Source organism: Lepus europaeus, chromosome 15, assembly GCF_033115175.1.
Source record: "Lepus europaeus isolate LE1 chromosome 15, mLepTim1.pri, whole genome shotgun sequence".
Lineage (NCBI taxonomy): Eukaryota > Metazoa > Chordata > Mammalia > Lagomorpha > Leporidae > Lepus > Lepus europaeus.
In genome coordinates, this window is record NC_084841.1 from 37,319,961 (window position 1) to 37,342,793 (window position 22,833).

General features: G+C 35.0%; 1 protein-coding gene and 1 pseudogene across 1 annotated transcript in view; both read right to left on the reverse strand.

Moving 5' to 3' along the window:
- HCN1 (hyperpolarization activated cyclic nucleotide gated potassium channel 1) overlaps positions 1 to 22,833 on the reverse strand; it is a 406,216-nt gene that overhangs the window by 188,254 nt on the left and 195,129 nt on the right. The gene's annotated exons all lie outside the window — the stretch shown is intronic.
- On the reverse strand, positions 1,824 to 22,030 carry LOC133774689 (GTP-binding protein 4-like; annotated as a pseudogene).

Consider the following 22,833-nt stretch of genomic DNA (forward strand, 5'->3'; position numbering starts at 1 on the left):
AGTGAGAGAGAGAGACAGAGAGAAAGGTCTTCCTTTGCCGTTGGTTCACCCTCCAATGGCCGCCGCGGTAGACGCGCTGCGGCCAGCGCACCGCGCTGATCCGAAGCCAGGAGCCAGGTGCTTCTCCTGGTCTCCCATGGGGTGCAGGACCCAAGCACTTGGGCCATCCTCCACTGCACTCCCTGGCCACAGCAGAGAGCTGGCCTGGAAGAGGGGCAACCGGGACAGGATCGGTGCCCCGACTGGGACTAGAACCTGGGGTGCCGGCGCTGCAAGGCGGAGGATTAGCCTATTGAGCCGTGGCACCGGCCTGGTGCAAATACTTTTAAAATTCTGTGTGCATAATTCCCAAAGACAGAAGACAACTACAAATTAGAATGTATAGGAATCTTAATTACATTTTCATCAAAATGTTTTCTTTAATCAACTGAAAATATTTTATACTTATATAGAGAATATAAGTAGGAAAGAGAAAAAATAGGTTTTAGCAGAGTTAATAACATACAGTTTTATTCTTTCTAAAAGACAATGTGAAAAGAGGTGCTAAGTTTGTAATATTAAGAAACAGAAATGTAATATACAAATGACATATCTATGCATGTAGAATGAATTAAAAAATAAAAACTATTGCTCACAATCATATTTTCAGCATCACTTATTTTTTAAACTATTACATCTCATCATTTGACCATTAAAAAAAGCTATGAAGTAATTAAAGTGATTATACATGCCTTTGTATGTCTTGACCTTTTTTTCACCCTCCTACAATTTTATCTACCATCTTCACCAATTTACACTTTAACTTCCTCTAGGAAGCCTTACCTGCACCCATTGGGATTACTGTGTAATTCTTCTATATGTGTTCCCACAGGTCCCTTGGGTCTTAGCATTTGCCTTGCTATGGTATAATTGCCTGTTTATGTGCCTGTCCTCTTCATTAAATCACATGTTCCCTACATATACAGACTGCTTGTTGTTTTTCATTATATTCTTAGTTTCATACTAGTATTTGGGCTTAGCATAAGGTTTAGCAAAGATTTATTAAATTAAAAATCATAATTTAAACAAATTTGCAATGTCATAGATACAGCTAATTTACCTCCAGACTATTGGCCAAGATACATTTTATACCTCCTAAGGCATATTCAAATAAGTGAATTTAAATATGTAATACCCATCTTAATTAAAAAATACTACAAGTAGTATAAATCAGGAATGTGCTCAGGGTAACACCTTGCATGACCCCAAAATTTTCAAAACTAATTAGAACATTTTTTTTTTCATAATTAGAAGATCTCTACATTTTTTTTTATTTCTCCTGGAGATTTATTTTGGATAAAATAGCTGGAAGAGAGATTACAATAATACATTGTATAAGAAGTTTGGAAAATAATTTAAAGAAATATTTTATGCATTAGGGTTCTGACTCAATCATAAACGTGCTTGCTCCCCAAGTCTGCAGAGCAGTTAGCCCTCTGTCCATATCCATAAATGGAGATGACTTCTTCATAAAAAAAGAATATTCCCGTGTGATAAATTGAAGTTTCCTCAGAAAAAAATAAGGTTTTTCTCCATCAAAACATCAAAGTCATAACAAATTTTTCTAGTCCTGCAAATGTGAAGCAACCAATCCTCTATTTAATGCAGAAAGACTGTCTATTCCAAACGTTTGCACTTTGCAGACAAAAATTTCCAGCACTTATGTAGGGTTTAACCACAACGTTTAGCAAAGAATGCTTCAATTATTTGTCTTTGTTTATAGATGACTCCAATTTTATGAACCCACACCATACCCAACCAAGAAATAAACAGCAACAAACAATCTAACCAAACCATGTCAACTGAAACCTATCCTTTTTACCACCTTTCCGCTTTCCAGAGAGTAAGTGCTTGGACTTCAAATCAAACACATGGCGATCTGACTCCCCTTTCTTCCCCAGGCAACTCATCTTCTTCTGAGCATTCTTCATCATAGTCTCGGCCTTCTTCAGCATCTTGACATCCCGAAGACCAGAAACATCACGTGGAATTCGAGAGCAACCCTGACTCCAGACTATAGAAGACAGTGGAACAGATTCTTCCCGCTTTCTTTTCCTAGTGACACTCCAAGATCTTCTTGCCTGCACTGCGTAGAGGGCATTGTCTTTATTATCCATGTCAACACCAAGACTGTGCATCTCATTCTCCAAATCTGTCTTCTGAACCTTCTCAGCCGTTCAAGGCGCCCTGGGTCCCTGTGTATTTTTTTCTTTGGATTGAAGGATTTTCAATTTCTTTTTTTCTCTAATTTTTTCTCTAATTCTCTGTTTTGACAGGTGTCAGATTTCTACCATTTCCTCGTCTTCACTTTCAGAATCACTGTCGTACTCCCCAGCAGCTGTTCTTAGCTCTTCTTCTTTCTCTAATTCTTCCAGTTTCTTCATGATGTCAGGATCAATGTAATCGGCTATATTATGGCCTTCCCAGATCTCTGGTATCTTATCGTATTTTTCAGATGAATTCATTAAATCCCAGTACTTCTGAAGATCCAAAATATAATCATCCCCCATGTCCAGATCAAGATTTCATTCCCTTTTCTTCTTGGGCTCCACAATTTCCATTCTCCTCTTGTGTGCCACCACTCCTTCTGGGATAAAAGGGGGCCTCTCCTTATCATCTTGCTTGTTTGGTACAGCTGAATGTAATCTGTTCAACACCTCATACTCTCTTCATTTTGGTTTCAATTCAATGAGCCAAAAGCCTATCACAAGCCTCTGTTTTAACTTTAACAACACCTTCCTCAGTCAGAGTGCTCGTCTCTATCAATCACAGGGAATCCTTCAGCTTGCAAATCTAAAATATTTTCTGATCATCTTCAGAAAGTTCAGCTATTCTCTTCATAGCACATTTGTTGGCAACAACTATAAGAGGCTTGTTGATAAAGAGAGGTCTTATATTCTGGAAGAGTTCTACTTGCTGCTTCAAACCATGTCCGCACTGCTCCGACAAATCCATCACATACAGAACCGCAGCACGGAGGTGAGCCAAGGCTGTGATGGCCTTCATCTCGATGGTGTTCCAATCCTCCAAAGGCTGATCCAAAATCCCTGGAGTATCTACAACCTGCCAGCGTGGATACTTATAATCCATGTGCCCAACAAATAGAGACTTTGTTGTAAATGCATAGGGCTGAACATCTGCATCTGCTCTGGTTACCTTATTGATGAAGCTGGATTTCCCAACATTTGGGTACCCACATAAAAGCAGAGTCCTTGTATTTGGATCAATGGTTGGCAAACAGGATAAACTAATTAGAACATATATATATATATTTTTCAGAATTAGAAGATCTCTACATTTTAGCCCTTTATCAAGATGATCCAGGATTCAAATGAAAGGAAGAATTTTAAAGTACACTATGAACAGCTCACCAACACTGCATCAGGTTACAGAAGTAACACATTGTCCAATGAGTGAATATTGATGAAACCAATAAAATAATTCAGAATGGTGATCTAAAGCTGCTTTATAGAAGATCTATGTGGCAAAAGAAAATACCTAAAATGTGATTTGAGAAATCACAAGAAAAAAATCAAGAATAATTATTTTAAGATCCAAGGCAAGTGTTAGACAAAAGAATAGAAAGGAAGCAAGTTCAAGGAAAACAGCCTTCACTTCTGTGGGTGAATAAGAGAGTAAGTTACATAATGAGTGTTTGTGAAGTTACGATAGACAACAGACAACAGAAGGCAAAATGGAATTTATTCTTAAAAAGCCATAAAATTTTCACTAAATATTTTTCTGAGATCAGATTTTTTTTAAAGATTTACCTTATTTGTTTGAAAGGCAGAGTTAAAGAGAGGAGAGAGAGAGAGAGATCTTCTATCTGCTGGTCCTACCAGTTATTTTTAAGCTAAAGGATGATATAAGTAATGTGTAGAAATTTATTACAAATATACAAGGAAATATTAACATCTAAAAAGAATATTATTCAAACGTTATAAATACATCTTACAAAAGAAAAACTCTTGAGGAATGGTGGATTTTACACTTACTACTTGCTGAACTCTACATAGTGTATGGTTAAGCTGTGATTATACTGTAAAATGAAAGTCTGTCATTGTAAAAATTAATATACTATTTTAATTGCCTTTAGATCTATTCCAGGAGTGAGATAGCTGGGTCATATGGTAGATCAATTATTAATTTTCTGAGGAATCTCCACACTGTCTTCCATAATAGTTGTACCAGTTTACATGCCTAACAACATTTTCTTAGGGTACCGTTTCCTCTACATTCTCACCAGCATTTGTTATTTTTTGATTTTTGGATAATAGTCATTTTAACTGGAGTAGGTGATACCTCATTATGTTTTTTCTCTGTGTTTCTCTGATGGACAGTAAATGTACTGTATATAAGTGAAATGGACTTTTTTCATTTATTATTTAAGGCTCTTGCCTATATTCCTGTTGAACTATTACCTTTTCAAATTCTACTAGTTGAACTCTAATTTAATGGAGCATTAAGCATTTGATTATAATGTAAAATAAATATATACTCTCTTAAAAATTAAAAAAGAAAGAAAGGAAGATGGAAGGAAGGGAGGGAGGGAGGGAGGAAAGAAGGGAGGGAGGGAGGAAGGGAGGGAGGGAGGGAGGAAGGAAGGGAGGGAGGGAGGGAGGGAGGGAGGAAGGAAGGAAAGAAGGTAAAGAAAACAGAAAGACTGATGGATGGCCAGAAAGAAAGAGAAGGAAAATAAAAACAATCTCTCTTCATAAAGAAAAATAAATTTACTTTGCTAAATATAACAATATCTTATGCTGGCAACTTTCTCTTTGTGATATAGAAAGAAAAAGGGGAGTCTACTGTTAAAAATCATGTTTTCCTCTGTAATATTAATGTTGCAGTGTAATTTTCCCTTATTGGCCCATTAAGAGGTTGCTCTCATGAATTTATCTGAATTATTTTTTACTCTGTTGATAATTTTAGAGTTATGCCTTAAGGTATTATATTTCAAGAGAATGAGAACACCATATTTTATATTTGGAAATCTGAGAAATCATGGTTTGATGCATGATTGCAATTTCCTGAGTTGTAGGTGATAAGTTCCTTGACCTCTCTTTGCCTAGGCTCTTGACATGTAAAGGAAAGACAAAATCCCATACTTTACGAAATTATGATGACTCACACATACAAATTTTTCCACATGAGACATGCATTTAATGAACAGTAGTGGTTATTATTATTTGATTATATATTTTAATGATAAAAAGAATCTTGGCAGACACTTATGTGACTAAAATAACAGTGGCTGTTTTATTATTGGTTCTAAGCTCATTTCTAAGCTCGTTTCCAAGATCTTTTTAAAAATTACGCATTTATTTCTTATTTTCCTCATATTCACTGTGATTTAGTAAACCAATGTTTTTCAAAAACATGTGTATGTAGTATGTTTCATTATCTTAATTTTTAATTATTTAATTTAATGTTTAATTATCTTAATATGAAAAATTCATATTTAACTTCCTAAACATTCTCTTTTCTTTGGACCTTTTGTAGCTACACACACATACACACACACACACTTGAACATGTATATGAAGTTCCATATATATATATTTTTTTTCTTCATGATTATGCTCACTATCTTAGAGCTTATAGCTATGATGATAACTTTATTACTATCTTAGAGTAACTGTCAGAAATACCTTCTCTTTGATCCCAGGTTAACAAGTAAAAGATGTTTCACTCAGATTTTAACCTTAAAGTAGCCAACTGAAATTTTAAATACCCAGATTATAACTTTAAAATAGCCAACAGAAAATTTAAAACTATTTTCCTCTGTAAAACAGTTGTTTATGTTCCTTTTTTGAAAATGCATGTAAAATGATAATACTAATAGAAGAAGAAGAATAGGAGGAAGTAAAAGGCAAATATCAACAGCAGAAAGAGTCTAAATATAGTCAGATTTATGCACTTACATTACATATTGATATTCATGAACCAATTCAATTTATACAAGTATTAACAAAACTAACACTATATCATATAAGCCATGAGATACATTAAGTCCTATGAATACTAGAATTTTCACTGAAATTCCATTTTCTTAAAATTTTTTTCAACTTTTATTTAATAAATATAAATTTCCAAATTACAACTTTTGAATTATAGCGGCTTTCACCCCATAACCTCCCTCCCACCCACAACCATCCCATATCCCACTCCCTCTACCATCCCATTCTTCATCAAGATTCATTTTCTTTCTTTTTAAATTTTTATTTAATAAATATCAATTTCCCAAGTATGACTTTTGGATTATAGCAGCTTTTCCCCCCAAACCTCCATCCCACCCACAACCATCCCATCTCTCACTCCCTCTCCCATCCCATTCTTCATCAAGATTCATTTTTTTTTTTAATTTTTTTTGACAGGCAGAGTTAGACAGTGAGAGAGAGAGACACAGAGAGAGTTATAGACAGTGAGAGAGAGACAGAGAGAAAGGTCTTCCTTCTGTTGGTTCACTTCCCTAATAGCAACCACTGCCAGCACTTCGCCAATCCAAAGCCAGGAGCCAGGTGCTTCCTCCGGGTCTCCCATGTGGGTGCAGGGATCCAAGCACATGGGCCATCCTCTGCTGCCCTCCCGGCCCACAGCAGAGAGCTGGACTGGAAGAGGAGCAACCGGGACTAGAACCCGGGGTGCCAGTGCCGCAGGTGGTGGATTAGCAAAGTGAGCCATGACTCCGGCCCAAGATTCATTTTCAATTATCTTTATATACAGAAGATCTACTTAGTTTTACTGAGTAAAGATTTCAACACTCTGCACCCACACAAACACACAAAGTATAGAGTACTGTTTGAGTAGTAGTTTTCCATTAATTCGCATAGTACAACACATTAAGGACAGAGATCCTACATGGGGAGTAAGTGCACAGTGACTCCACTGTTGATTTAACAATTGACACTCTCATTTATGACGGCAGTAATCACCCAAAGCTCCAAGGCTGCCAAGGCTATGGAAGCCTCTTGAGTTCGCCAACTCTGATCTTATTTAGACAAGGTCATAGTCAAAGTGGAAGTTCTCTCCTCCCTTCAGAGAAAGGTACCTCCTTCTTTGATGGCCCGTTCTTTCCATCTTTCCACTGGGATCTCACTCACAGAGATCTTTCATTTAAGTTGTTTTTTTTTTTGTTTTTTTTTGTTTTTTTTTGTTTTTTTTTTTTTTTTGCCACAGTGTCGTGGCTTTCCATGCCTGAAATACTCTCATGGGCTTTTCTACAAGATCAGAATGCCTTAAGGGCTGATTCTGAGGCCAGAGTGCTGTTTATGGCATTTGCCATTCTATGAGTCTGCTGTGTATCCTGCTTCCCATGTGGGATCATTCTCTCCTTTTTAATTCTATCAATTATTATTTGTAGACACTGCTCTTATTTTTGCAATCCCTTTGACACTTAATCCTATCTTTCTGATCAATTATTAACTTAAACTGATCACTTTAACAAGTAAGATGGCATTGGTACATGCCACCTTGATGGGACTAAGTTGGAATCCCCTGGCACGTTTCTAGCTCTACCATTAGGGGTAAGTCAGGTTGAGCATGTGCCGAACTGTACATCTCCTCCCTCTCTTATTCCCACTCCTATATTTAACAAGGATCACTTTTCAGTTAAATCTAAACACCTAAGAATAATTGCGTGTTAATTAAAGAGTTCAACCAATGGTATTAAGTAGAACAAAAAATACTAAAAGAAAGAAAATAGTAAGTTGTTCCTCGACAGTAAGGACAAGGGCTGATCAAGACATGATTATTAATCAATAAGCTCCTCACAGAAAATAATGAGATATGCAAGTAGTTATTCCAGAGAAATGGGTCTTGAAGCTGTTTATAACAGTTAATGATGATAATGGCTTCATATGGTATTCCTTATATCAGGAAGTGCAATAGCTAGTAATATTACATTTAACATTACATTTAGTGCTAAGTATTAAGAAAAACATTTTTTCTCTACATTCTGAGTTCCATGATTTTTAAAAATAAATTGCATTATTTACTTACACTTTATTTGACTATTCCATATCTCGTGTTATTTCAATAAGTTTATTTAGTTAAATAAGGAAAATAAATATATACAGCAATGATGGCTACATCAATAATATTTTTACTTCAAACTTAGTTTCACTATAAAAACTTTAAGTTTTCTTTCTCTGTTTCTCATATAAATTGCTTGCTATTTTTGACCCTTTTAACCTTTGGAATTCTGCAGTATTGTGTCCACACTTATTTTTAAAAATCATCTTTCTGAGGTGAGAGTTTGGCATAGCAGTTAATATGCTGCTTGGGACACCCACATCCTGTTTTGCAGTGTCTGGGTTCAAGTCCTGATTCCACTTCCCTGCCCAGCTTCCTCTAATGTGCACTCTGGGAGGCAGCAGGTGATGATGGCTCAAGTAACTGGATCCCATCCATCCACATGCAAAACACAGATTGAGTTTTGGGCCCTTGGCTTCTGCCTGGCCCAGATCCACCTATTACAGATATTTGAGGAATGAATCAGCAAATGGAAATCTCCCCTCTTTCCCATCTCTCTGCTTTTTAAAATAAAAAAAAAATTCTTAAAAATGACATCCCCCTCTTTTAATAATCAACTTAATGGCAATATTTACATCTTAATGATCCTTTAATTCATATTTCCCAATGGAGTGACTGAGCAGCTGTGTAAATATAATACATCTCAAGAACAATTTCCACATTTGTAACTTGATTCCAGTATGGTGGCATAAAGTATTTTTGAGATCATTCTCTTTCAGCCACTCACTCGTGTTCTATGCCCTCTGCTTGACACTGCATCATATCATTTAGAACTCATAAACCTGCCACTTGATTATTGAGGGTGCATAACATCTTTCAAAATTTCTCACTGTTCAAAAAATAAGTTATGAAATTCCTAATCTCATCCTTGACAAAATTTGGAAGTCTTTTGCAATCTGCAAGTCATCTCATTCCACTAATACCCACTACACAGTTGTAGCTATAGTGAGACTTCACTGATGGATTGAGCATAAATTAAACAGATGGCAATCTCCAACTATATTCTCCATTTGCTATACAATTGAATATTAAAATTTTGCTAAATATAAGAAATCTTCTTGACTTGAGGACTTACACAACTAAAGTGATCCTTGTTTATTAGAGGAAAGACTTTTTCTTAAATTATTGATTCACTTATTTGAAAAGCAGAGCGAGAGATCTGCCATTCACTACCACTGGTTCATGTCTCAAATGCCAATAATGACAGGGGTTGGGCCATGCCAAAGCTGGGAGTCAGGAACACAATCCAAGTCTCCTATGTGGATGGCAGGAATCCAACTATCTGAGCTATCATTTCTGCCTCTCTGGGTCTGCGTTAGTAGAAAGCTGGACTCAAGAACTGGAGATGGGAATCAAAGCCAGGTACTCCACTATGGGACACAGACACCTCAGCTGGGTTAATCGCTAAATAAATGTCCACTCCTAAACAATACTTTTTTGAAAGTATAGACTTTAGATCACAAACATTAGAGTCATTAGTGTTCTTGTCAAGGTGAACATTGGTGTGACTCGTTCAGCAGCACTTTATCAGAATCTAGGGCTCTACCAGAGGCCTGTATTTCTAATAAGCTTATCTCTTGCATAGCAATGTTTGCTAATTTGTAGATATTTATTAACTTACAACTACTGTCATTAAAAGAATTTTAAAGTCGTTTAAACAAAAGATAAACTTAACAATGCATTAATTTAGTAGCTTAGCAGAAGAAGCACCAGAGAGTATGTAAAATAAAACATCCTATGAACAAAGCCACTTTTCTACAAGATGAGTCACATATATGGCTATACATCCTTAATCACCAATCCTGAGAGGGAATGAGGCAGAAAATGTAAAATCTATCAAACAACATTTCAAAGGATAGATATGTAATGCATGGAGTTTTCATAGCTGTCTTTGATTTTCTAAGCCAGTCTTATAATCCGCCTTGTCTTTCGCCTTTATATTCATGACTTTACAATTAAAGTTACTGAAATCTCCTATTATATTTATAACTTAATTTTATGCATTTCTTAGGCCAGTACTGCATTGAAAGTCACTGAAATTATTGTAAAATACTTCATTTTTGCTTGCTTTACTTTTCTTTTAACCTTGCTAAACTGTGGAATATAAATAAACTTTGCACAAATAATATGTGAACACAACATTTTATAAAAGTTCAAATACTATAGACATATGAAGACATATGTTCTCTGTCTCATTACTGTTGCCTTTTATTTTTAGCTAGACAGTTTACATACCATCTCTTATCCCACTATCTTCTGAAATTTAATGACAATCAATGACAGATTAAATTTCCTAAAACACATCTGATTCATGATCTCCTACACAAAGACTTCCAATGACAACTCTCACCTACACTAAATTAATCATTCTAACCTATCTTTTAAAAGACTTATGCTTCCAGTTCCAGAGTGCAGAAATAAACCCTTAGATATATTTTTCTTATGACTAATTTATTTATATTGGCACAAAAATGTTTACACATTCCCACATATTTACACCTTCCCACAGTTTATATTTTTCCATGTGCATTCTTAGGGAAAGTCTGAAGCTCACTTATTAAAAGCCTGTTCATGCTTCCAAAATCCAATTCTATTATAAAAGTTCTTCAGTGGCTTTTCTTTATAACTTGTGCTTCAATTCTGTAGTTTTCGTGTGCTGGTTTGCATTCTAAGATTTTAAAACATACTCCTCATGTATCTTTTCTAAATTTTAATAACCTGGTAAACTTCTGGCCTTTTAAATATAATGTGTTAAATAACATATTGAGTAACATGGGTAGAGGAGTACATCCACTGAAAACTCTCACAAATATGAGCATGTGAGAGCTAGCTGGAGAGATTTCATTTACATGAAGGTCTGTTCGTCTTCAAAGAGAGAAAAGATAGACATGTCAGAACTGGTGGTTTGTTCCGGAACTGAGACTCTCAAATGAGAAGGAAGGAGAGAGGTCATTCCATAACTTCTGGAAAATGCCTGAAATGCACATAAAACTCTCAACAAAGGCCAGCATTTTTTTAAAAAAGGGCCCATAAATACATTGCAGTAAGTTTTTTAACTTCGGTGTGATTCTATTCAATGCCATTATCACACCCAATTGTTCCCTTTAAGGGAACTTGCCCTTCATTTTTAAAAAAATTGTTTTCATAGGCAATACACTATTAAAAATTACACATTTGGTCTATAGATAGTACTTATATTACAGGTAGCAATATGCCAGGTAAATTTTAAGAATTGTATTTCTATATATTCAGAACACTCAAATCTGGTAGTTTTAATATTCTAATGCATTAAGTGAAGGCATGGAGTTGAATAATGTCTGCAATTTACAAAATTGGGTTAATGACAAAGAAAAGAATTAATCATCACTGCTCTACTGCCTGACTAGGAACCAAAAGTTCAGTCAGAGATACATGAAGGTGTGCGTTACAATAGGGATCGTGGTGGTTTTGACCGCTCCCATTAGGAGTGCAGCAAAAGAATAACTGAAACCATGTAACAGCAGAAGATAAATGAACAACAGTGACTACTGCTTATCACTCATGAACACCAACAATGATATAAGTACATATGTGTTGTATTTCTGTGAGACAAATGAGATATTTAAAGAGTTTCTATCTCAACTATCACTTTAATATAATTTTATATCTAGGTGTGATTCTGGTTAACATGTGTTTTCTTTGTATGTTTTAATGATTCACTCAGACTAAGAAGCCACTAGATGCAGAACTAAGGAACAGAGTAGGATCAGACCTGAGAAAGAGTTTGATTACTGGTTGATAGAGTTTGGGGAGGAATGAGAACTGCTTTCATCTGTGACTGAAAATTGTGGCTAGAATAGAGACTAGATGACAGATAAGTGGGAACAAACATGAACTCTGACACACCAGCTAAATTAGAGAAAATAATATTGTTTTTTAAAGGAATGAAGACTGAAGTAAGAATGTTCTTAGAGAAGCATTTCACAAACAGACTGACTTTTCTATCTTATTCCTTGCCATGTATAAGTGATCCATTTCCTTTTTTGCAACATTCTTCTCTTCTGTCATGCAACTACAATAAATCAAGGATGCATGGCTTTGTCATATCAAGGTATGAATTTATCCTTGTCTGTTGCCAACTGTAATTTTAAATAGTTTACTCAAAAACTTTGTTTTCTCATTTATAAAATGAGGATTATAAAATATCTACTTTTGGGGGATTGTATTGAGGATTATTATAGATCCTTTTAAAAGTATATAGGCGTTTCATAGGTGCTCAAAATGATATTGGTTAAACTTGTCATTAATTTGTTTAATTTAATTAGTCCATATGTTATCATTTATCTGATGAACTCGGACTACACTATAATCAAGAACTTGGAAAAGACAAAAATTCAGGACAAAAGTAAGTCAGAAATTGAAGAGTTTCGGAAATTGCTGATTTCCCATGAGATGCAACGTCAGGAATTCGAAGAAAAGCAGGTTCACAAAGACTAGCAGCACTAAATGATAGGGAAATGGGCTTCATTCCTACCCCACAACTTGAACCTGCCCAATCTGGTCAACTGACCTAGATGCAGATCCTCACTGGATGTAAAAGATCCTTTTGTAGATACAATACTCTATGCAACTCTGTACAACTTTAAGAAACTGTCACCCTTAAGCTCATATAGAAATTCTGGAGTTGACATTGTTGGGAAATAACAAAAGAATAAATATCAAAAAGACTTTCCACAGAAAATAACTGAGGATTCATTATTAAGTAAAACGTGGTTCAGAACTTTCAAAGAAATTTCAGAGTCTCAGTCAACCTCATGGAACCAGAATTTCTGGAAGTTGCATTTTAACCACCAGCTCCCACCATTGTGTTCTTCTGCAAACTATACTTTTAAAATATTTTTATTCATTTATTTTAATGACAAATAAAAAACTGTATATGATTAGGGAGTGCAATGTGATACTTTGACATATTTAAACATAGTAGAATGATTCAAGTTAATTATCATATTAATCAATCCACTGACTAACAATTATTTTTGTGTTAAGGACATTAAATATATATTCATTTTAGCCACTTTCAACTATGTTAAATATATCAATGAGATTATCTAAATTCTCACTTTCAACTTTGCATTGTTCATAATAACCAATGTGTGAAAGCAACCTGAGTGCTCATGGACAGATGAGTGGGTAAGGAAATGTAGTGGGGCCCGGCGCTGTGGCGTAATGGGTAAATCTGCTGTCTGCATTGTTGGCATTCCCTATGAGTGCCAGGTTAGAATACCAGGGGCTCCACTTCTGATCCAGCTCCCTGCTAATGTGCCTGGGAAAGCACTGAATGGCCCAAGTCCTTGGGCCCCTGCACCTACGTGGGAGACCTGGAAGAAGACTTGGCTCCTGTCTTCAGATTAGATGGAAGACCTCTCTCTCCTTTTGTCTCTGCCTCTGCCTCTGCCTCTCTGTAACTCTGTCTTTCAAATAAATAAATAAATCTTCTTTGGAAAAAATAAATAAATGTGATATAAATACAGAGTGAAACAGCAAACAGCTTTTAAAAGTGGAAAATCTACAGAATAAACTTTAACCATGATTGCAGCATGTAAAATTTCCCTTCACTAAGTCATGGCTATACTTAAGCTACTAGCTATACCTATTTATTTAAACATCTTTAGATAATTGGTATAGTTTAGACACTAATGGTTATATGGTAGAAACTTGTGGGTGCATAAAATAACCTTTCTTTCTTAAAGTAACTTCATTTTGATGATATCAGAAATGTTACTAGCTATAAATTACATTTTGCAGGCTTCATGCAGATTGGATTAAATAATGGAATTTAAACAGATGTACTACATTTCATTGTGGCTTACGGGGAAGCCCCATGAAGGGGATGAGTCAAAAAAGAGGTCACTTTTTGTCCTTCTTCCTTCTCCCTACAGTGAAGATACGATGGTCACCCCTGTAGTTTAATAGTTGATGTAATGTAATTTTGATAACGGATGCCAGGGACTAAGATTGGAGGAACAGAGACAAAGAATTGGCGTTAGTACCTGGTGAAAACAGAACTGCCACTTAACCTCTGGATTTTGGTTATCTTAGGTCTCTGATAATACCAACTCCACCTGATCCTGATACAGAGCTTATAGTTTTATATGTTACTACTTTTATTTATTTATTTATTTCACAACAAGAAGATTAAAAAGTGTTCAAAGTCACGGTGAATGTCAATATTTGGTGCAGAAGTGAGTATTGATTCTGTGCCTGGGCAATGGTAGTGCTGCTGGCCCAGAAATCTCTAGGAAGAAAAGCTGCTCAGAATGCCTGAACACCTGTGGTATATAGGGCACAGGTGGCAATTTGGCAACTGTTAAGTCTGGTCTTTTGAGTTATGGCCAAAACTAAATTTGGATAAACTCATTATCCATACATATGCCCTAATTTCCTGATAGAAATATATTAGATGTAATTTTCTGCTTAGCTTCTCTGTGTTATCACTTAATGCACTTGCTAATAAGGGGAGAAAACTGTTCTAGAAGAATATCCAAAATCTACTGATTAAAGTTTATATTATAATGAAGGTTCTAAAGGAATTAGTTTATTTCAAGTAAGTGATGACGTGGTGTCATATAAACATCTTTTGTGCATGCCTGATTCCAGTTACTTCTACTAAACATATGATTCTCATTGATGTTAAATTGTGAATAAAACTATGTTCCTTTCCTCTCTTCACTACCTCCATTCCTCTGATTTTCTCCTCATGTCTGGGTACACAATTACAAATTTCAGGAAATCCCCTGAAAATATTGGTGTTAGTACAGAAAACAATCACAAAGTGAAATTTTCATCTCATTAGAAATGAAAACTAAACAAGAAAACATTCAATTATATTCAAGTCCTCACAAGTAACTTCCTTTTTAAACATCTAATTTATTTGCATTTGTTTGAAACACAAAGAGACAGAGACAGACACAGAGATATAACTCATCCACTAGATGACTACACAAATAACTACAAAATCCAGGGCTGATACAGGCTGAAGCCAGGAACCTGGAACTTAATTCAGGTTTCTCATGTGGGTGACAGGGACAAAACCACTTGAGCTATCACCTGCCACCTCCCAGACTGAGTATTAGCAGGGAGGTGGAACTGGAGACAGTGTTGGGATTCAAACCAGGCACTCTGATACGGTATGCAGGTGTCCCAAATGGTATCTCAACTGCTGCATCAAAAGCCTGGTCCCTCTAAATTTCGAACAACTTGTACAATATTCATATTTTATCTAAACCAGACATCCAATGGTGCCTTAGATAAGGGACTGATTTCTAATTAATCCTTTTAGAAAAGCACTTTCTTCTTTTTCCCATAGAAGAGTCAAAAGTTACTCTGAGGGAAGTCAGCAGAACACACACTATGGTTTTCAACTTTGCATATTAGGAAAGATTCAAGATGTCAAAATCCAGTATGCTTAAGGCATTAAGCTATATTCTCAGGAGAATGCAGAAGATGAAGAGCATGAGTAGATCCTGTCAGTAGTGATAATTCTATGCAATTAAATCAAGCTTACAAAATATGCCCCCTACAGTGAGATCAGCCAACCCATCCACAGTTTTGCGTAAGTGATAATAAAACTAGCCATCATTTTTATTGTTTACCATATTGAGTTATATACTATTATATTCCTTTTTAAGTTAGAAAATGACACTTAAAGAATTTGAGCAAATATACGCAAGACTTCAAATACTATGAAATGCATCTAAAGTTCAAACTCACATGGTCTGACTCCAGAGATCATAATATAAACTAGTACAGGGAGTCAGAAGGCTTCACAGAATATTATTTGTGCATTAACATTCTGAACACCTCTCTACCTAATGCCAAACAAATTAAAACAGAAATATGACTACATTAACCACGCTGAACCCTTACAGTATATTCAACAGTAATTTTGGTATCTGAAAAATAATTGTGAAAATCTACTATGTAATATCAGATAGTTATTTAAGAATTTTATAACAGTAAGCATATATTTCCCCATACTCTGCATTTCATGACTTTATATAAGAATACAAATTGTGTTTAGAGTCTCAAGCTTCTTAAAAATATTTGTTTCAATATCAAATACATTTAAAGAATAGCACAGTACATTTAAAAGGTCAATAAGAATGATATGAATTATGTAGAATCAGCTTCATTTATTTTTCTGGTAAGAAAAATATATGTTGGCCTAACCAATTTTTATATATCTAGGCCATTTCAAATTTAAAAGGCATATTCTATTAGCACTTAGCATTAGTGTATCATTCACAAACATAAAAATCTATTTTCACAAATGAATTTTCAAAGATATGTGCATTACTTATTTATGACTTTTTATTTATCCTGAATAAATAGACAAAATAATGTTAATTCTTACTTCAAATTCTTTGGCTTATGTATTTTTAAATTTTAAAATAATGTAATAATATTATTAACACATTACAAACAACAATGTTTAGGGGGCATGGCCTGGGAAAGCAGTAGAGGATGGCCCAAGTCCTTGGGCCCCTGCACCCACATGGGAGACCAGGAATGGAAAACATTGTCTCTCTCTCTCTCTGTCTCTCTCTCACTGTCTGTAACTCTATCTTTCAAATAAAAAAATAAAATCTAAAACATAAAATAAAAGAACAAACAACAAGGTTTAAAAAAGAAAGCAGTAAAACAGAGTTCTACTACTTCTTTCAGGTGAGTAAGGATGTCTAGAAAGGTAAATAAAACCAAATTAGCATATTCAGCCAAGTTTTTTAGAAAATTAAAGACTGACACCTGCAAATGTGGGAAAATTCATCCTGGAAATCAGGCAATGTGTCTCTGCCTTTCAAATTAATAAAAATTCATTATATATATGTATATATTTATATGTATATATAGATAAATGTATAGGGGACCCACCACCGGTCTCTATTATTCCATGTTCAAACTTGGCTCAAATTTAATGTTTCAGTGGGGCCTTTCCTGAGCACCTAGATCCTTACTGTGACTTCCTTTTTCTAACACTTGTCCAACAACCTACTTTGCTCTGGTGATCCTTACATTCTGCTTTTAATTTTATTTACATATAATTTTTGATTCTTCAACATTATGTGATTTACTTTTTTAAATTTTATTTTATTAATTTTTTAGATTTATTTTATTTATTTGAAGGATAGAGCTACAGAGAGAGGTAGAGACAGAGAGAGGTCTTCAATCTGCTGGCTCATTCCCCAGGTGGCTTCAAAGGATGGAGCTGCACTGATCCGAAGCCAGGAGCCAGGAGCTTCTGGGTCTCCCACGTGGGTGCAGGGGCCCAATGACTTGGGCCATCTTCTGCTGCTTTCCCAAGCCATAGCAGAGAGCTGAATCAGAAGAGGAGCAGCTGGGACTAGAACCTGCACCCATATGGGATGCCGGCGCTTCAGGCCAGGGCTTTAACCCGCTGTGCCACAGTGGCAGCCCCATATGTGATTTACTTTTATAATGTTACTCCTGTGTGTTCCTTTGTTGAAATATAAACTTGATAAAAGTGGGAAACTTTTTTCTATTTTTCATTGATGGATCACAAATAAACACTGAAAATTATTTAATAGTAGCTGGAGAATCTTTTGTTGAAAGCCTAAACTTGGTATTGAGGAAAAATATTAAAAAAATTTAAAATTTTTATTTCTAGAAATCCATAACAAAAAAAGAAGAAGGACTCTTTGTACTCTGTTGTAATACAACTATAATCACATAAGTCAGTTGTAATTTTATTGAATTCTGTATAATATTGACTTAGAAAGTGTATGGTATTTGCATATTTCATAAAAATATATTGAAATGCCTTCAAGAGATACTAGAGCTCATAAAAAGCAATCGTTGAAACATGTTGTAATAATCTTCACATTGGAAAAAATGGAAGTGATTTGAAAACTACAAAGGTGTCAGTCCTGAAAAATGTGTGGTAAGTCATAGAACATTAGGGAAAGTAAATGAGTCTGTATAACTGTGTGATAAGTGGTATCAGAGCTACTGCTATTCCTCAATCCTATCCTACATGTGATTTTTTTAATTTTTAATTTAATATATGATTTGATAACAAGTGTTATGACCACAATTCTGCTTAAAACAAACAAACAAACAAACAAACAAACAAAAAAAACAGAAAGCACATGCCTCCACAGGTTACCTCAAGGGCATCACAGTTTATGTTATAAATTCAGTCCCTAAAGCCTTTCTTAAACAAGGCTTGTAAAAAAATTACTGAATGCCAGCTACAAGTCATAGCACATGTTGGTCTCTAAATATTACATGGTATATTGGGAAAGATTGGCATGAACCTCACTAACTCTGAGATGGGAAAGTCAACTATTTCTAGTTGACCTGACATTCACAAAAACAAAGTTCACTGGCTGTGGGCTTCATGAAAAGTAAGATACTAGACTAGAATTACATCACTGAGTAGGATTTCCATGGCAGAGAAGAAGATGAATAACACAAGTTGTAGAAATGTGAAGTCTCATGGCATTTTGGAGAAAAAATTATAGTTTGGTGTGCTTGGAAGCCAGGAGACGCAAGAAAAATATAAGCATTGGGTCTTAAAAGACAGCTCGTGGTAAAAAGCCTTAACATTCATACACTAGCATCCTTAGAGATAACAGATTAAGTTTTCCTCTGAAATCAATTGTGGATAATCTCTGAAGGCATTCAACAAGAAAAAAAATTCCAAGAAAATGTGTTTTCCTGATAACAAGCAGTGTGACAAGTACACAGCAACCACTGGTCCACAGAGTATACTCCATATTTTAGAAAACTAAAACCTAAATTCTACTAAATAAAGAATAAGAAATTCTTCAAACCTAGGTATGTTAATAGGTTATTTCTAACATTTATCTCTTTATAATCTACTTTTATTGTTGTTATTGCTGCTCTTCAGACAGGGGGTGGGAGTGGAGATAGAGAGGGAATACTTCCACCACTGATTCACTCCCCAAATGCCTGCTGGCCAGGCCAAAGCTGGGAGCCAATAAGTCCATTCAGGTCTCTCATTTGGGTGGCAAAGACCCAATCACTTAAGGCATCATTTGAGGCTTACCGGGGCTTATATTAGCAGGAAACAGGATTTGAACTCAGGGACTCCAAAGTGGTATGTCATCCTATTTTATACAATAAAAACATGCCACTGTTGGTATTTTTTACTCAGTGTCAACTAACATACACATATACACATAATACTGAATAAACCATTTATAATTTTGAAACACATTAAAGATTCAGGAACTATATTTTTATTATAATTTTATAGTATGTACATTATATAAAACAGTTAATGTTAATAAACATTTTCCCTTGAAAAAAATTCATTCCCACTGGGAAAATTGTGCAATGGATAGGGGACAATAATACTGGCATAATCCTCACCTGGTGAAATTTGAGGAATCTTGATAATTTCAAAGAAAGCTAACCTCATATTTTAAAAGTAATATATTCCAGCTAAGACATCTTGTATAAACCCAGCCCTAACCAGACTTCAGAGCTGATAACAAGCAGAAAATTGTGCTATTATTTAGCGGGATTTTAAAGTGAAAAGAATTAATAGTTCAGATAAAACAAAATTATTGATGGGTTCATTTGGAATAACTTGCAAAGATTCTGTAAACCAAATTGAAATTATAAAAATTTATTTTTAAAGATAAAAAGTTTATCAAAGATTCTTATATGCTGTTTATTGAATAGAAACAAACAATAATCATAACATACCACATAGACACATGGGAAAAGGACTTTTTGATTAGTTGAGTGAATATAAGAATTATTATATTATCAACTTTTATCTGCTTGTTACAATGTAGATTAAATAATCTGTAATTCACCTTTAAAATGGGATTTACCTGTATAATAATTTATCTTATCTTTGCACATAATTTTGCCAAGTGATTAAGGCTACACGGCATGCATAATCATTAAGAAATCCTAAAATTGCTGTCCTGGGCATACTACTCTTAATTTATATGTCGGATTACATATACCATTGAAAAATAAGAATATCTATTGATAAAGCTCTGAGCTATTTCACACTTTTCCTTGGTAATTCTCAGGAAGGTGTAGTATAATTTTCTCCCCAATTTATTAAAATTCCTAATGACCCTTTTTCTGGAACTTAACAAAATTCACATCAATAAAGTTGCCACTATGCTTTTGACAAATTATTCTAATTACCTCATTCTTCACCCTAATAGTCAGTGTAACATAAAAGCAAATGCTTCCAAAGCAAATAAAATATCATGTATTGATGATGAGTAACATTAGACAAGGTTTGATAAGAATGCCTAAACTTGAATAGGTGGCAGCTATAATGCTGAGTGCCAGCAGAAGCAAAATGATGTTTAAATGTGATTTTCTGAAGGACAGTATCTACTTTTAGAGAGAAAATATCCTAAATAATCCTGATTCTACCATTTTATACTCATATCTAATTTTCTTCAACATTGCAAAAACATCTGGAGTCAAGTTTACATCGGTTCCGTTTTGTATTTCTATTTGTGAGTGGGTGTGAAGGGATAACAATTTAATCGCCCCTCCATGCTCTTTTTCTGTCATAATTTTCCAAAATATGAATCTCCATCAGAAATGTCACAACACTATTTTAGAAATTGCTACCTTTTTTCACTGGGTCCTCTACATGGAAGGAATGCTGATTTGCCTTTTCTAGGAGAAAGAAGAAAGTTGAAATATATTAAAGATTATTCCTCTCTTGAGAGAATTTGAGCCATGGCCTCTGAACTTTAAAACTGTTAAGGCAGATCAGTTTTCCAAAGAATCGCTGAAATATTTACTAATACATTCAATGTTCCCATTTTCTTTCTGTGCCCACTTCATTGTCCAGCATGCACCTTAGCAAGTGCACATCTCCATTTGAATACCACAAATCTAGAAATTAGATCGAATTGGTGGTCTAGATTTAAACGTATAAAGGAAAAATCCTGAAGCCTACTTTTCATTTCTCTCTCTCTCTCTCTCTTTTTTTTTTTTCCACTCCCATCCCATATCCAAATTCTGGAGGGGCTGACTTCTTTTTTTTTTTTTTTTTTTTAATTTCTTGAAAACCCGGGGTTGGGAGAAGAGCGACAGTGAAAGCAAAAGAGAAAGAGAGAGAAAGATCTGCAATTCACTTGTTCACTCTCCAAATGTCCACACCATCAGAGGCTGGCCAGGACAAACCCTGGAGCCAGGTACCCCTATGTGGGTGTCAGGGACAGGACTCCCTAAGCCATTACCTGCTGTTCCAGGGTGTTGCATTAACAGGAAGCTGGAATACAGTAGAGATGAAGGTTGAGCCCAGCACTCAGCTACAGAATGGGAGCATCTCAAATGTCTCAACTACTATGCCAAATGTCACACCTTGGAGATGCTTTCATTAGATGCCTCTTTCACCACCACTTCCACAAACATTCTGACCCAAACTAGTCCCATCTCTCACAGTGACCCAATTGCCTGACTCATTTACACAATCAAACACCAGTCCTAACGATTTAAGTCATACCACACCATTCTGCTTCATAAAACCCTGAGATGATTACCCAACTCAAGTTAGAATTCCATCTTCACGCTGATGAACAATTACATGTGTCTACTCAACACTTGGAATGTCACATGTCAGAACTGAGATGTACTGAAAGTATGAAGAGCACACTGTATTTCAGAGACCTCGGGTAAAAAAAGTCTAAAACACTCTGCTAATCTATTTATCAGCTTTGGAAATATGATATCTTGCATTAAATGGAGTAAAAATTAATAGTTAATTTTATTTTTTGCAGTTAATAAACATTAAAACTATTTATTTTTCTCTTGGAAAATGCTATACAGAGAGTCCAGAGAGAGTTTCTTCTCTGACCCCATCTTCTACTGCACTCTCCATATCTGAATAGGTGCTGCCCGCATGACTGCCTTGCTCTGCCTTCTTTCCGCATACCAGGCTCACATCCATTTAGACTTCTATCCATCCAAGAATAAAATGAAATTCCACTTAATGTAAAGCTGGAAAATAGTGGGCCAATTAGCCACCAATTTTTATTAAGCACAATGTCACACATTTTTCTAGCCACTGGGATTACCATGATTAACACAAGAGACAGATGCTAAGTCCCTAAAGGATATGCATTCCATTGGCATTTGCTACAAAGCCTGTCAAATAAAAATTTTAAAATTCCCATGCATTGCACATAATTTATTAAACGTCTAAAAACTCTGCAATTAAACTGTTGACTAACGAAATAAAAATGTAACAAATTTGCTCCTTAAAATATTATTGCCACATGAGTAAGGATGAACAATTCAAAGGGGCTCAGCAAAAATCAGTCTCTTTCTCTCATCTCTCTCACATATAAAAATATAACTCAATTTTTTTCTCCATAATATTTATCACATTTAGCTTTATATAAGATTCTTCTCCAGTACTGTTAACTTATTTCCTTCAACCCCAAGTAGATACCGGTCTACTATAGTTTACCATGGCACATGGTAAACACTTAATATATGTTTATTAAATGAAAACATGAAGAAAATGTCAAATATATTTAAAAAGCTATTACTTTAAGTGTTCTGAAAAATTTATAATTGAATGCAGAATTTGACTTTTTGAAAGATTAAATCATGTGAATTTTTAAAATTATCTTCCTGTTTAATTTTTTAATTATTCTGAATGTTAAGCCAAGTGGGTATAATTTTTTAAATTCTGTCTGTTACAGAAAACACTTGCAAAACACTTGTTACAGAAAATAATGTGACAAT